This window comes from Anabrus simplex, chromosome 4 (genome assembly GCF_040414725.1).
Source record: "Anabrus simplex isolate iqAnaSimp1 chromosome 4, ASM4041472v1, whole genome shotgun sequence".
Taxonomy (NCBI): domain Eukaryota; kingdom Metazoa; phylum Arthropoda; class Insecta; order Orthoptera; family Tettigoniidae; genus Anabrus; species Anabrus simplex.
In genome coordinates, this window is record NC_090268.1 from 268198289 (window position 1) to 268213768 (window position 15480).

A 15480-nucleotide genomic window follows, 5' to 3' on the forward strand; every position below is an offset into this window, starting at 1 on the left:
AATTACTATTATTATTATTATTATTATTATTATTATTATTATTATTATTATTATTATTATTATTATTATTATTATTATTATTATTATTATTACGTCGCACAATTCAAGTAGGTAGGCTACTTGAAATTTACAGAGGCAACATAAATACAGCACCAGTGATAAACTTAAACTTTTACGTTTTCCGCCTGTCGCGTGGTTTGCTTTTTGAATCACATCACGGAATTAGTGCAATTTCCTGAGGTTAGGTTTGCAATCTTGTTTATATTTTTCTCCAATTTCAAAGTATGAATACATTAATAAATGGGATTTTTAAGTTTGTACCATGAGGAATTCATGAGCAACAATTTAAAAGATCAGCATATCATGAACCTGAATGAAATTCAATTCAGCAGTTATTATTTTCAAAGCAAAGTTGAGCTTTCCTGGCAGCATCACCTTATTATACCTGAATATGATTTTCAAAATGTTTCTCCCGTAAATTCAGGGAGAATTTTTTGATTTGAAGGAGTTTTAAGTAAAGAATGTTCAACTGAAAGGCCTACTCATTTTTAGAGCTTAGTTTTCGTAGATAAGCAAATGCCATTAATTAAACCTAAAATCTCATGTCTATGCATGAAAGAGGAAACTTTCTTAGTTAATTAAAACCTACTACCATCGAGGTCAGCAAATAAAAAACGAACGAGTTGGCCCTGTGGTTAGGGGCGCGCAGATGTGAGCTTGCATCCGGGAGATAGTGGGTCCGAACCCCACTGTCGGCAGCCCTGAAGATGCTTTTCCGTGGTTTCCCATTTTCACACCAGGCAAATGTTGGTGCTGTACCTTAATTAAGGCCACGGACGCTTCCTTCCAACTCCTTGCCGTTCCCTATCCCATCGTCGCTATAAGATCTGTGCCGGTGCGACGTAAAGCAACTAGCAAAAAAAAAAAAAAAAAAAAAAAAAAAAAAAAAAAAAAAAGAAGAGATTTGAAAAGGAAGTATTATCTAGGAAGCAATCACAATAAAATGTAAGAAATGAAAGACTAAAATCTATCACCATATTCGTCATACACGCCCCGCGAATTGTGAATTCCTCGGGAACGTACTGAAATGAAATGGCGTATGGCTTTTAGTGCCGGGAGTGTTCGAAGGCATGTTCGGCTCGCCAGATGCAGGTCTTTGATTTGACTCCCGTAGGCGAATGAAATGATGATGGGGATGACACATACACCCAGCCCCCATGCCAGAGAAATTAACCAATTATGGTTAAAATTCCCGACCCTGCCTGGAATCGAACCCGGAACCCCTGTGACCAAAGGCAGCACGCTAACCATTAAGCCATGGAGCCTGACGGGAACGTGCTATGTTTGAATGATGTAAGAAATATTCTTGATTTGTTCATCCTGAAAGCGTGAGGTCTGCAACTAAGTCCGCATCGCTGAGAAAGCACGCATTCTCTGAGAAACATTACGTAATATTAGCACAGATGAACAAACGCTTCTTTCCGTTCCTAAATTATTTCTGTTTAGCATCTGAGTAAAGCTAGGTAAACTGCCACAACTCCAAGGCTCAAATGAATAGTAAATTAATTTCCGACCTCGAAACACCTTGAGAGGAACTATTTTAGTAATTTATGATACATGTTCTGGTCTGTGTTTACAAGTTAAAACTGCAGAAGCAAGGTGTTGTTGACATAAAGAACGCTTCAACACCTGTATTCATTTACAGAAGAAGTGTGGGTTTTATGAGCTCAGAACAAACACTGACTTTACGTAACATCTACATGGGAGCTAATCCGATCGTAACTGGTTCCAATATCATTCCTTATAGTTCAAAATTAAGTTTAGATATCAACCTACATTGCGGGCTATAACTGTATCACTGTTGTACATCAGGCGACGGGCAACTGTCGTTGAAGTCCTTTCTAAATGGATATTTCCTCTTGCAGTATCTAGTTTCACTGGTCAATCTTCATGTCCCTTACCGCTGAAAAAGATTCAGAAAGCTCCTCCACATTCCTAACACTTCATACGCAATAACCCAGCAATCCTTTAAAATTCGTTTCCCAACCCTCTTTAAATAAATCAACAAATGACATGCGCGTGACATAATCAAAGAAGGATACATTTCAGATCAGGGTAAATGTTATCTTACACGTAAGTTAATATAAGTGACTATGGTTTCCGATTTGAACAGTTGTTACTTATTTGTAGGACTGCCTGATCTTATTATTAATTGGTTTTGTTTGTTAAATGTTATTTTCAAAATTCTACTTTCGTTCATTTATCTGCAATCAGTACAGGTAAGAAATGCTCAATGCAGATGTTTCTTGTATTTTGTTATTTATAACATAAATTGTTAATAATCGAGTACTTGGCTGTCTGTAAGGGAGATGAGATTCGACCGTCACAACAGATTAAGTTCAATAATTGTTGAAAGCCTTCGTAAAAGCGACAGCCTCGATATGTACGAAGATGTAGAATGTCTTTCCACAGATAGTTCAACAAGAATATACATCGTCTTCGATCGACTACAGCACTGTGGTCGTGTTATCGATCTAAGGCACACTATTCTCTTCGAGATAAATTACAATAACACGCGGAAAGTATGCGTAGAGTAGCGAGCAATTTATCAACTACGTTGTCAAAATCTTGGGGCGAAGTACGACATAGATGGAAGTTGTAGGGCTGATGTTTTGTGTGAGAGGCGAAACGCTGGAGTTCCTGAAAATACTGAAAATCCTCAAAAATATGTTCGAGAAAATTCCAGTTTCAGTACTGATCTCCTCTCTTAATACTGTATTATAAATCATCATTTGTACTCTTTGCGACCCCTCCGTAGCTCAGGCGGCTGCGCGCCGGCCTCTCACCGCTGGGTTCCGCGGTTCAAATTCCGGTGACTCCACGTGAGTTTTATGCTGGACGAAGCGGAGGTTGAACAAGTTTTTATCCATGTACTCCGGTTTTCCATGTCATCTTTCACTCCAGCACTACTCTCCAATATAATTTCATTTCATCTGACAGTCATTAATCATTGCCCCAGAGGAGTGTGACAGGCTTCGACAGTCGGCACAGTTCCTATCGTCACCTCTAGATAGGAACTTCATTCATTCCATTCCTGATCCGGTAGAAAATGGAAACAGGATGTGGATATTCATTCATTTCATCTGTAGTCAATTGAAGTCAGTCTCATGCTGATAGCCACATACCAAACAGGTTCAAGATATAATTTCATGATTTTTTTAATAAACCATTCTTCTGATGAACCGACTATGAGGCCGATCCTGTGGAACCTTTAGCTGGAGCTGCCATGTATACAGTTTCGAAATGAAAGTCTCACGACAATTATTTTTCCCAATATGACGTGGCTTGTGGAGAATGGCAGATACGGTACAGCCGTGAACTCGAAGGGTTGTATTGTAACCACAACATCATGAACTGAAGAGAAGTAAACGTCTCAAGAGGGCAGGGAATACTACATGGATGCACATTCACCGGCGACTATTCAAGATAGACGGGGTCCTCTAAACCGAAGACCTGACCATTCAGCCACGGAGACGGACTCGCTAACGATAGTATTAATATTTTCAGAAATAATATAAAATTAAACGAAATTTGGAACACAAGGACTCCCGAGTACTGCTTTGGTCATATGCATAGGTTAATTTCACCATTACCGGGCGAGTTGGTCCTATGGTTAGGAGCGCGCAGCTGTGAGCTCGCATACGGGAGATAGTGGATTCGAACCCCACTGTCAGCAGCCCTGAAGATGGTTTTCCGTGGTTTCCCATTTTCACACCAGGCAAATGCTGGGGCTGTACCTTAATTAATTAAGGCCACGGCCGCTTTCTTCACATTTATAGGCCTTTCCTGTCCCATCGTCGCCACAAGACCTATCTGTGTCGGTGCGACGTAAAGCAAATAGCAAAGAAAATAAAATTCACCCTTAAGGTCTGTCACTAACTCTGCTCATTAAAAGCCTCTCTGCAAGACGTCTGTTGCCCAGCCAGATTGTCTGCAGGTGCCATATGATCAGCGTGACGACTGCCTCAGGCGTATTACAAGGCTTTGTCTTGACCATATTCATTAGCCCTCATATCAGGCAGCTCCCGAATTGGTCTCACGAGGCTGAGTAAACTTCGTCCAAAGTCCAGAACTGAAATCCTTTGACGAGCCAAGAATCGAGCCTGGAGCTTTCCTAAATATGTGGCTGCTGTTGGCTGAATAGGCGTCATTCGCAGAATTCTGTACAGATACTCACCTAAAGAGATGTCATTACCAACTACGACACAATAACAAATAATCCTAAACCAATGGTATACATTAATATGCACATACAGTACCGGTCAAAAGTTTAGGACCACATAAAGAAATCACGAAATGTCATCTAGAACCTAAAATTGTGCCATTAGACTAATAGGATATATGTCGCCTGATTTCATTGAGTTAGTCCAAATACTGTAGAAGTTATGAATTTTTAACTCTTGGAAAGTCACACCAAAAAAGCAAAAAAGATTGGTAATATAATGCACTGAATACTCTAATTGGTTGCAAGTATCACCAAGATTTTTTGTAGACTTAGGAATTGGTTAGGGGTCATTTTAGTATAAATATGCAAATTCCGAAAATATGCAGCACCGGTTTTTTTTGCGTGTTTTATTTGTTTTGAACCAGGACCAAAATTGTTGATTTTTCTTTGCTTTTGTCATGTATGGTCCAAGGTCTCAGGACGAACTATCAGCATCAAACTTATGTTTAAAAAAAAACGCACGAAATTGAGTGCCGCATTTTTTCGGAATTTTTATATTTATACTAAAATGGCCCCTAACTATCGCTAAGTCTATAAAAGAATCTTGGTGCAGATACTTGAAACCTATTAGAGGATACAGTAAATAATATTTCCAAAAATTTTGATGTGACCTTCCAACAGTTAAAATTGTATAACTTATACAAAACTTGGCATAAATCACTGAAATCAGGTGATGTATATCATATTAGATGCTAGAGCTCAGGTCTAGTAGCACAATTGTAGGTTCTAGATGGAACTTCATGATTTTTTAATGTGGTCCTAAACTTTTGACCGGTACTGTACGTCTAAAGAAACCAATGGCGGAAAAATACCTTTATACAAATTCCTGCCCCTTAATATCGCTCATAGGGTCGGATGGTGCATGCATGTCACTGGGCTTGGCAGACTGGTATGTAATAGCAACTTCTGTCTCGGTGAGGAAAGCAACGGAAACTACCTCACTCCTAAGTTCGCTAGTACGCCTCTTCATTGACCACCAGGCTGTATATGACAGTTGTTGGCTGAGCTGTAGAGGATCAAACCAGCCTTCGGGCTGGATACGTAACACACAACATAAATGCTTTAAATTACCTTCACCTCGCAACTTATGTTTATATCAACAGTTAGTAGCATTGTCTGCTGAATCCAGTAAGCCACTAACAAGAAAAGAGTAGCGCCCTCCGTACCCAGTACAAAGCACTCTATTGGGGGTGAATACTAAAATCTTGCCGCATTTATTATTTAAAATTACTTAAATTTGAATTAAATCATGAAATCTCAATGAAACCACGCCAGTTCAGGTCAGTGAACGAGCAACTCATTTCTAAGTCAGTAAACTAAAATTTACATACTATCTGTGGAGGGTTGAAGAATAGTCGCACATACATTAGATAGGTTGGGGCTTTTTATTTTACACCGACGAGAAAGATCAACTTATACACTTATAGATCGCATTAGACTGTGCCTAAATCACTCAAGCAGGTTGTCGCAGATCGAGGGACGTATTCCCTGTAAGTTATTGTATATTATTATTAATTCCGGTGTCCAACCCTGTGGTGTAGTAGTTAGTGTGATTAGCATCCACCCCCAGAGGTCCAGGTTCGATTCCGGTTCTGATACGAAATTTGAAAAGTGGTACAGGGGCTGGTGATGATGAGCTTGTTGTTTGAAGGAGCCCAACATCTAGGTCATCAGCCCCTAATTGTACGAAATGAGACGAAATGCAATGGCAATTAAGGAGTACAAAATTCAGCCACTGACCATAATACAAAACGTGATGATGAAGAATGAATGGATGAATATGAATTAAATAATAAGTGGATCCGACCCACAATGCCTCATCCTTCCACAAATTATATTACTGACCAAGGGACTGCTTCTAAAGCACAATCCTGAATCGATGATGCTTGTTGACCAAAAGGGTTCGAAATCCAGGTAAACGGTCCCTCACAATGGTACTTATCGCTAGTAAAGTAGAACCACGGTATTTTTAAAGTTGCGGTACTAATCAAAGGTAGCGTAAACTGACGGTGTTCCAAACATTATGGTAGTACTCATAAGTATTTTACGTCTTACAGGTAACGCCTGCGTCCCCCACCCACAGGGGGATGTTTGTTTGATCCGTGAGAGCTATTTTATTTTGCTCAAGTCCGCCGTCAAGCCCGTTAGGACGCCCCTATCCGCCACCTGGGATGCCCCACGTGGGAGTATCACCTTCCCTCCTGCTACGCCAGCGTACTTTCCTCAATATTGTGAAGTGCGATTTGATAGAATCTGATGATGTTCTTTCAAGTACGAAACAGGTCATTCTACTTTTAATTAAGTTGTTGGTTTTGCAGGTATAATTCTGTTATCATATGTTTTCTTTTTCAGGTAGATTTTGAATTTTTTAATACATAGGGCCTAAATTAGTTTCGACAGACTGAGTTACAAATCGAATCGAAACGAAAAGAAATGTCTTCAAATATAACACAAGGTGAAATAATGAACCTCTTCCACTCACGAATAATTTGCACATAAAACTTCGGCTTCATATAACTAATGGCTTCGGAGCAACGACTTGGCAACAATGTACCTAATGTAGTAGCCTGACTAAAAAGGTGTATTTAATCAAACTTTTATATCGTGCAGACATGAACCGATATAATGTCTATTTTATTTGAATGTAAAGTTACCTGGGAAGGTACCTTGTTTATTGTGTCTTCATAGTCAATAAACTGTACTATGTGTTCACCAAGGCTCATCCCGATATCTGGAAAGTGGAGTGGGAAGTTTTCTTGTAAGCTGTGGTCCTGCCACTGACCGCTGGTTTTCACCCCAATTGCTCACCCTGTACTTTACAGTTCATAAGCCAAATCTGAAGGATGACTTTCACATCTTCTCTCTTAAGTTTGTGACTACGATTGTATGGCTGTGGCAGGGCTCTTTATGAATGGAGAGTTGGGACTCGTGACAGGCTTTCCTCTAATTGCAAGCCGTGTCCCATACATGGCTTTATTACAGCGCACTACTGATTATAGCATTCAGCCGCTTATTGGCCATAATCACCAGGCCATGGATTGCTATTACCAGTGACGTCATGCGGCTCCATTGTTCTCATTGGTAACACTGTAAACATGTGGACACAGAGAACTCCAAGTTCACGTACCAATGCAGGGTCATTAACCGCACAATACATGTGCAGAAAGAACTTAGATTTAAATCATAATTAACTGTTCCGGTCAGTCGTCCTGCAAATATTAGCTTAAGTTTCCTACATGTCGCGGCGGCTACCAATTATAATCGGAAACTGCAGTTCAAAGTACGTAAACAAAATAACAGCCGACTTACTTCGGAAAATAGTTCATATTTTTTTTCAGTGACTTACTGTCTTCCACAAACATAATTTATTCGTCATCATAATCATCATCATCATCATCATCATTTTCCAACTCCAGTTTCCCGGGTGTGGTGTACAACCGCTCCCTACCTCTTCCTTTCCGCATACATTTTTTGTTCTCATTGGCTATCCCTTAGGTCTCTTTCCTAGGACAGTAAGTTAGAAGTGTATTGTCTGGCAGGTCTCTTGCTCTTACGCTTTTTCCTTACACTGGTAATAGGGACTTCACAATAACGGCTACCTTCTTGTTTTCTTCATTTCTGATTTTGTCCTTTTAAGTAGTTTGATTCATAGATCTAATAAATCTCATTTTTGTTGCCCAACTTCTGATGTAGCCATTGTTTAATAGAATACATGTCTCTAAACAATATGAGAGAATCGGAACGAAGTAGGTATGGTAGAGGGCTGCTTTTGCTTGTTGAGGTATTATGCAGTCCCATTGTTGATTGTAAAAGTGTGATGCTTTCTGTGCCCTGCTGAATATTTCCTGCTTGACAATGTTGTCTTTGGAGATTGTGCTTCCGAGGTACATGAATTGAGAAACTGATTCTAATCTTTCTCCTTCCTAAAGGAGGTTTGAGTTTTCCTTTCCTGCTAATGGTCATTTATGCAGTCTTTGTTCTTTTTAACTTCATCACAAATTTGTTGAACATATTGCTCCATTCAGTCAGTTTTCTCTGTACTTCAGCTTCTGTTTCTCCCCAGAACAGCACATCATCAGCAAATACCAGGGCATTTGGTCTGCTGTCCATTTTCTTGATAGACTTGGTGATTTTGTCCATTATTATCATTATTACGAACAAGAGTGGTGATAGGGCACTTCTTTGTTGGACAATTCTCTTTGTCTCAAACTATTTCGACCATCCATTGCTTACCTGAAGAGACATAATTTATTGGATTATCCATGATTTAGGAGAGCACAAACCTTAATTAGGCAAGCGAAGCAAGCAGGCGACCGAGCTTCAAATTATAAATGCCTGTTCATCTTGATCATAGCTACGTGCAGTCCGAACCACACTGCGTGATTTTACATTTTACAAACTCCTCATTCCTTGGACGGAATTCACACTGTGGCAAGTGGCTATTACACATCAAATTCAAATCAGGCGTCCAGCATACGAGCAGAATGTAATTTATTGAGGACATGCCTCTTTAATCTGAAGCTAAAATGCCACTGTATGACAGAATATAACTCATTAATCTCTTCTTTCCACGGAATTGATCTCAGTACTGAGTTGTTATTCTGCCATTTTGGATGATATTTTCTATGAAGTTGGGACTATGTTTAACTTTCTGGACCACTGGACACTTATTCAACTTTGCACTAACTCATTAATAATAATAATAATAATAATAATAATAATAATAATAATAATAATAATAATGATAATAATAATAATAATAATAACAATAATAATAATTTTCCGTGGTTTCCCATTTTCACACCAGGCAAATGCTGGGGCTGTACCTTAATTAAGGCCACGGCCGCTTCCTTCCAACTCCTATGTCTTTCCTATCCCATCGTCGCCATAAGACCTATCTGTGTCGGTGCGACGTAAAGCCCCTAGCAAATAATAATAATAAATAATAATAATAATAATAATAATAATAATAATAATAATAATAATAATAATAATAATAATAATAATAATTTCAATTTGTGTGGCTAATGCACCTCTCCTTAGGCAGACTTTTGTGGAGGGTAAACGGTGTCTGCCTTGTGTAATACTGCGTATAGTTGTGGAAGAGCAATGTGCTGCATGTTGTGTGTGTGAGTTGTTGAGAGATGTAGAGACTGTACAAAGTATAAACACTTCGTCCTGAAGCCATTGAAATTAACCATGCCTCAGCATGGTTGAGAATAGAATTCAGGGCTCCTCTGACGAAAGGCTTGCACGCTATCAGTAAGCCAAAGAGATGGATTCAAAAACCCTGATTCACCTAATGTGATTGTTACCTCCTGAATCTTCTTCTCATTGAAATTGACAGGATGGTTTCTATCTCCAGAAGAAGGGAGACCAGGGCAGTTAATGCACCTGTAGGGTGGTGTACAATGTTACACGCCATGAGCCTCTTTTCCTCCTGTGCCACACACTGATTCGAACAACATTTGGCATTGATAACACCGCCTGGGAGACAGGACGTACCGCCTCACATCGCAGCGATATGTTGTTACCTTGGTTTTCTCTTATAACACTGACAACTTGAAGCAGACAATGAAAGCATCGTTTTCAACGCTTTCACCGTTGACATCGCACGTAATACTGCAGACGTATATCATGCCATGGTTCTTCATTGCCTTCCATCAATTCATCACCAGTGTTCAAGATCACATCGCGGTAGAAGATGACTCCTCGAACCAGATTCAAGATTTTGTGCTCTCCCACTTTGACGAGGATTTCGCCAAATTGGTTGCACTTGAGCAGCAGATCAGCTTACACGACAGGGAGCGTTCTCTTAAGTTCTTCCACCTTGCCGTAGACACCTTCCATGTGTCTGTTAAACAAAAACATACTTCACCGGCATTAAGTCATTCCCATCGATTCTGGTAGCAAGTAAGAACCTAGGGATGGTGAATCACATATTTTTACGCTGCGACTCTTACCTGGGGGTTGCTCCCCTTACAGAATCAAAAGTTAAAGGCTTGGGTGGTGGAACAGCCTTGACATGTTTTGGTCGTTTTAAGCCATTTCCGAAATAATCTTCCCCGTCTGCCACCCACTCCGATCAGGGGCCACTGTACCCGAACCAAGCAGTCAAACAAGCACTACCCACCTGGTGATAGTAGTAAGTATTGCCCGGCATCCGATGTTGGACGATGCCTTATACGGTCTGACCGAGGCAATGAGCACTAGGACTCCCTCAAATCACCCGCTACAGCACGTACCACATATCTCAATCTCATCCCTCAATAGAGCTTCTAAAATGTCTTCTCACTTTCATGATTAGCACAACATAAATTCAAATATACTCCAATACGCACCGCAGCTCAGAAAAAATTCATGCCCATCCAAGAAATACAGCACGCCACAATAAATCTCCTTTGTAGACTTCAATGTAAGCCTGATAGATGGCAGGCGCCTTCTGCAATTACAATTAATCTTACATCCTTACAAACCGCCGATCATTGGTAAGTTAAGTCGCGAGCACCACATTACAATTTCTCCACTTTCTCCAACACTCCTACCTCTCCCGAAGGCGCAACGATGTAATATACTACATCTACAATACAACAAGTAAATGATGTCGAAAACAGGAAGTACCAACCAGCAGATATGGGACATAGGACCTTAAGGGTTGGAGGTCCCACATTTCATCAACCCATTGGCACCCAGGGAGTCGCGAAGAGTTCAGATCAGATCAGTACCCCATAGCGTGTACACAAATAAAAATAATTATTAATGTTGTGTCCTTCTGGCATTCGGTGTGCGGGGACTTGCTTTGTCAGGTGGATACTGCTGCTGGGTACATGGCGCTCCCACACAAATAGATTCTTGGGCATACCATCTGGCTTTCGAGCGTAATCGCACACATAAGAGGCCCTTCCCCAAGCAACACGAAGATAAAAATTTGGAATCGGTTTACAACTAAACCTCGAGAAAATAGAAAATAAAGAGAGGAGAAAAGGCCACATAGGCCTTTTTAATCGCCTTCTACGACAGGCAGTGATTATCCGTGGATGTATTCAGCTCCTCGCACCCACAGGGGGTACAACAAATTGTACCAAAGTCACAATCCATTTTCGCACATACGTCGCCCCTTTTATTCGTCTCCTACGACAGGCTTGCTATACCGCTGGTGTATTCGTCTATGTCCCCACCCACAGGGGTAATTTAAGTGAATGAGGTGCGCTGTTTCTGAACACTCCAGGAAACGCAAGAATATAATAGCTATGGATACAGACAAATACAACAGTGGTTTCATAATGGAACCTACAATAAGACAGGAAGGAGACAGCATGTAAGACAAATAAGGTGGTGTTGAAAAGATAAACCCTGCTTCAAATATATGGATGAAAATACAAGAATAATAGTTAACACCACCTTTCCAATACTTATCTTTCCTTATATTTAGGAAATAAACATTACAACAGGCGTTGTAAGAAGGGACATGTTTCGCTTAACAGTTGTAAGCATCATCAGCCGAAAATCTGGCAACACGATTACGTGTTTTTTCTAACTCAGCCGTGATGAACACTCTTATATATTTTCACTCTTGTTTTTATGTTTGAACATTCTGATTGACTGGCTGGTAACATTGATACCCTAATGATTTTAATTATTTCACTACCAGCTCTGTATTGTACTTTCTGTTCTTATCCTCTGTCTCAACTCGATTGTGTTTTTTCTCTTATCCATGTTGTAACATTCAGTGTTTTTTCACACTAGTTTTAAGCCTATTTTCATTTTCTAAATATAAATGTTGATTCTTAGGGTGCCATATATGTTAAGGACACTAGGTTCAGGGCCCTGACCTAACTTTAGGCTAAGATTTATTTTCGGCTGTTAAGCGAAACATGTTCCATCTTACAACGCCTGTTGTAATGTTTATTTCCTAAATATAAGGAAAGATAAGTATTGGAAAGGTGGTGTTAACTATTATTCTTGTTTTAATGTTTATATCGGATGTCCAATACGGTCTACAATGAGATGTATTACTTGTAATGAAAATACAATGTAAAACGCTGGGAAGTCAAGATACCTAACTGTTGTTTGGTGCTCATGCGACAGTTCCAAATCCATCTTCTATTATTTCAAAACATTTTTATATTCATCCACAATACTACAAAGAGCCGAGAGTGCGTTAAGATACACTATGTACATTACACATCATCACCTGTATGGTTTCATCAAAAATTAAAGTAAACCATTTCCGCCGAGGGCTAGCTGAATTTGACTTCCTGTTTATAATTGAAAATTTATCGTATGATTTTTGTTTTCTTTTTACTTTGAAACTTGTGATTGGTGTGTATTTTATGGTAACCTTTTGTTGAGGGCATCTATCTCCAGAAGCTTTTTTTCTTTCATGGAATCGTGCCACTTATTAAACTTATCTGCAAGACAAAAACAATTTTAATTTTGATACATCTTCATCATTTGGTAATCAACAGTGAGACACAAAGATCTCCAGACTTGCCTTCGAATTTTTCTTGAGGACTGAATGAGTAGAGTGAAACCACAATATTGATGAACACTCACTGTTGAAGGCACTCAAGTATTTAGGACGAAGAGGGGGAAGATACTTACCGTTACTTCAAATATAATGATGTCAGGAAAATACACTGACCAGTCTGTCACAGTGCTGCGTGCAATAAAGCACATCCACGAGACGAGGCGGTCAGTATCCACTAATTCATTTTAATAACTATACAAAAGGAGTAGATTTGCCAAAATATATTCAGAACAACTGAATCAGCAAACAGATTAAATCACGGTGATATATGTGTGAAAGAAACACGAAAATAATTCAGTTATCTAAATCATTTAATCATATTCCCAAGTACCGGGCGAGTTGGCCGTGCGCGTAGAAGCGTGCGCCTGTAAGCTTGCATCCGGGAGATAGTAGGTTCGAATCCCACTATCGGCAGCCCTGAAGATGGTTTTCCGTAGTTTCCCATTTTCACACCAGGCAAATGCTGGGGCTGTACCTTAATTAAGGCCACGGCCGCTTCCTTCCGAGTCCTAGGCCTTTCCTATCCCATCGTCGCCAAAAGACCTATCTGTGTCGGTGCGACGTAAAGCCCCTAGAAAAAAAAATATTCCCAAGTGACTTCTTTTAAAATGTTTGGTTGAATAGCTAAAACAAAGGTTCCTGTCTCATGGAATGACATGTGTTTACAACTATGCAGTAAGCAAAACATATTAAAGTAAGTAAGTAATAGGTAGAAGCTTCCATTATCCACAACTTCTCTTAATTCACTAATCAGGCCTTGACGAAGGAGCTCCATTTCATCGATCTTCATCAGATAGTTTTCATTGGCTGAGATTCTGCGTGTTATAAACTCAACATTTCGTACGCAGTGAAAAGCACGCGAAAGCAAACAGCATTCAATTAAAGTATCGTCTACAACCCAGGATTTGCCTGGTATTCAAATGGGAAACCATGAGAAACTTAGCTCTAGGGCTATCGATGGAGCAATTCGAATGCGGTGCTTTCCACGCAGCCAGCTCGTCGACTGTGAATTTCTTAGAACTGAAGAATATCGCACTGTCTCTTCAAATGGCATTGCTACTTTAAAATGAATAAGATTAATAGAATGTAAGAGTCTTTCGGCAATTCTGTTCGTTATTTGCAGAAATATCGCAAAACTACTGTCTAGTAAAGTATGATATAGTCAGAAATTTGTTTCATTACTTATATTTCAACTAGATGTTATCCTGACACTGTTCCCACGTGGATATGAGCACTTCCTGGTCAGAATCTCATACAGAACTGCCACCGAGTTCTAATGGCAGACAGTATTTTAAAATGACTTATCAAAGCTTCTTGGCCTATTTTGTGTTCCTGTTGAAGTTCAACTTTCAGAGTTCATAAATTTCTTCTAAAGGTGTCTAGGTCCTTTAAAGCTATACATTCATGTTTGATTGACGTTCGCTATTGTACCCACGGGTCGGTTAATTTACCATGTTATTTGTAGGTAGGAGATGAGTCAGTGAAAGAACAGCATCCCATTAGTAATAGAGATGTTGAAGATTGGCAAGTTTTAAGTGACTATACTCACGTCGTCAAGGATTGTTAGTTAGAACAAATAACAGCACAGTGGGCTTCAAACAACCATATTTCAATAAATGTCGTGGCGGAAATTGTCAAGTGACGACGTAAAGAACGAGTTCCTTGCGGTTGCAGACTGTGGTTTCTGCTTTATGACAGGGAAATTATGGTTTCTCGCACCTATTTTGAGAGCCCTGACTCATGGTAACAGGAATAATGATGACCTTCTTCTTCTTCTTCTTCTTCTTCTTCTCCCTCTCCCTGGCCTGTTCCCAAGTGTCGGCACAATGTGCAGATGTAAGTCCATCTTTTCTGACGCCAACACTATGTGGATGATGTTTTGCATTTGGTTGTGTTATGTGTATGTGATGTGTATTCAGACGAACAAAAATACCCAGCACCGGAGGTAGAGAAATTAACAAACGCGGTTAAAATCCTGGTTCCGGCCGGGTCACAGGATGTACGGTCCATGGTTCCAAATCCACAATTCATTTCCGCGCCTAGGTCGCCCCTTTTAGCTGCCTCATACGACAGGTAGGGTATACTGTGCATGCATTCTTCGTATGCGTCCACGACCCACAGGAGATGCAATCGTATCAAATGAAACAACATTCATTTAAAACAATAGCAAACAACACATATGGTAAGTGTTGTACAGAAACTGTGATACGAGGTCTGCGTTACGAAATAATTGACAAAATAACTCAGCTGATTTGAGGAAGTTTATCTTGTTATACGTCCATAACTTCTGTGCAATGGCAACCATAGCTTATAACATAAGGAAATTACTACAGTATATGCCGTTGTATAAAATAATGTAATATTCTCTTAAAAACTCTAGTAAACGACGCATAACATTAGACGAATCTCTAAAATCACAAAATAACCGAATGGCCACTCTATTACGCCCATGTAACCATAAAATATATTGAAGAAATTGTAGCGTTCAACCCTGATGACCGAACTCGTTGACCGCCTTCTTGTTTCCGCTGTGCCTCTGTATTCATTCTGCAGCCTGGCATGTTTGGCATGTTTGTAATACCGACCTTTTGGCCAACCTGTTACATTTCATAATTCTTCCCCACAACAACAAATGAATTGTCGACTTCTGCGACAACCTCCTTGA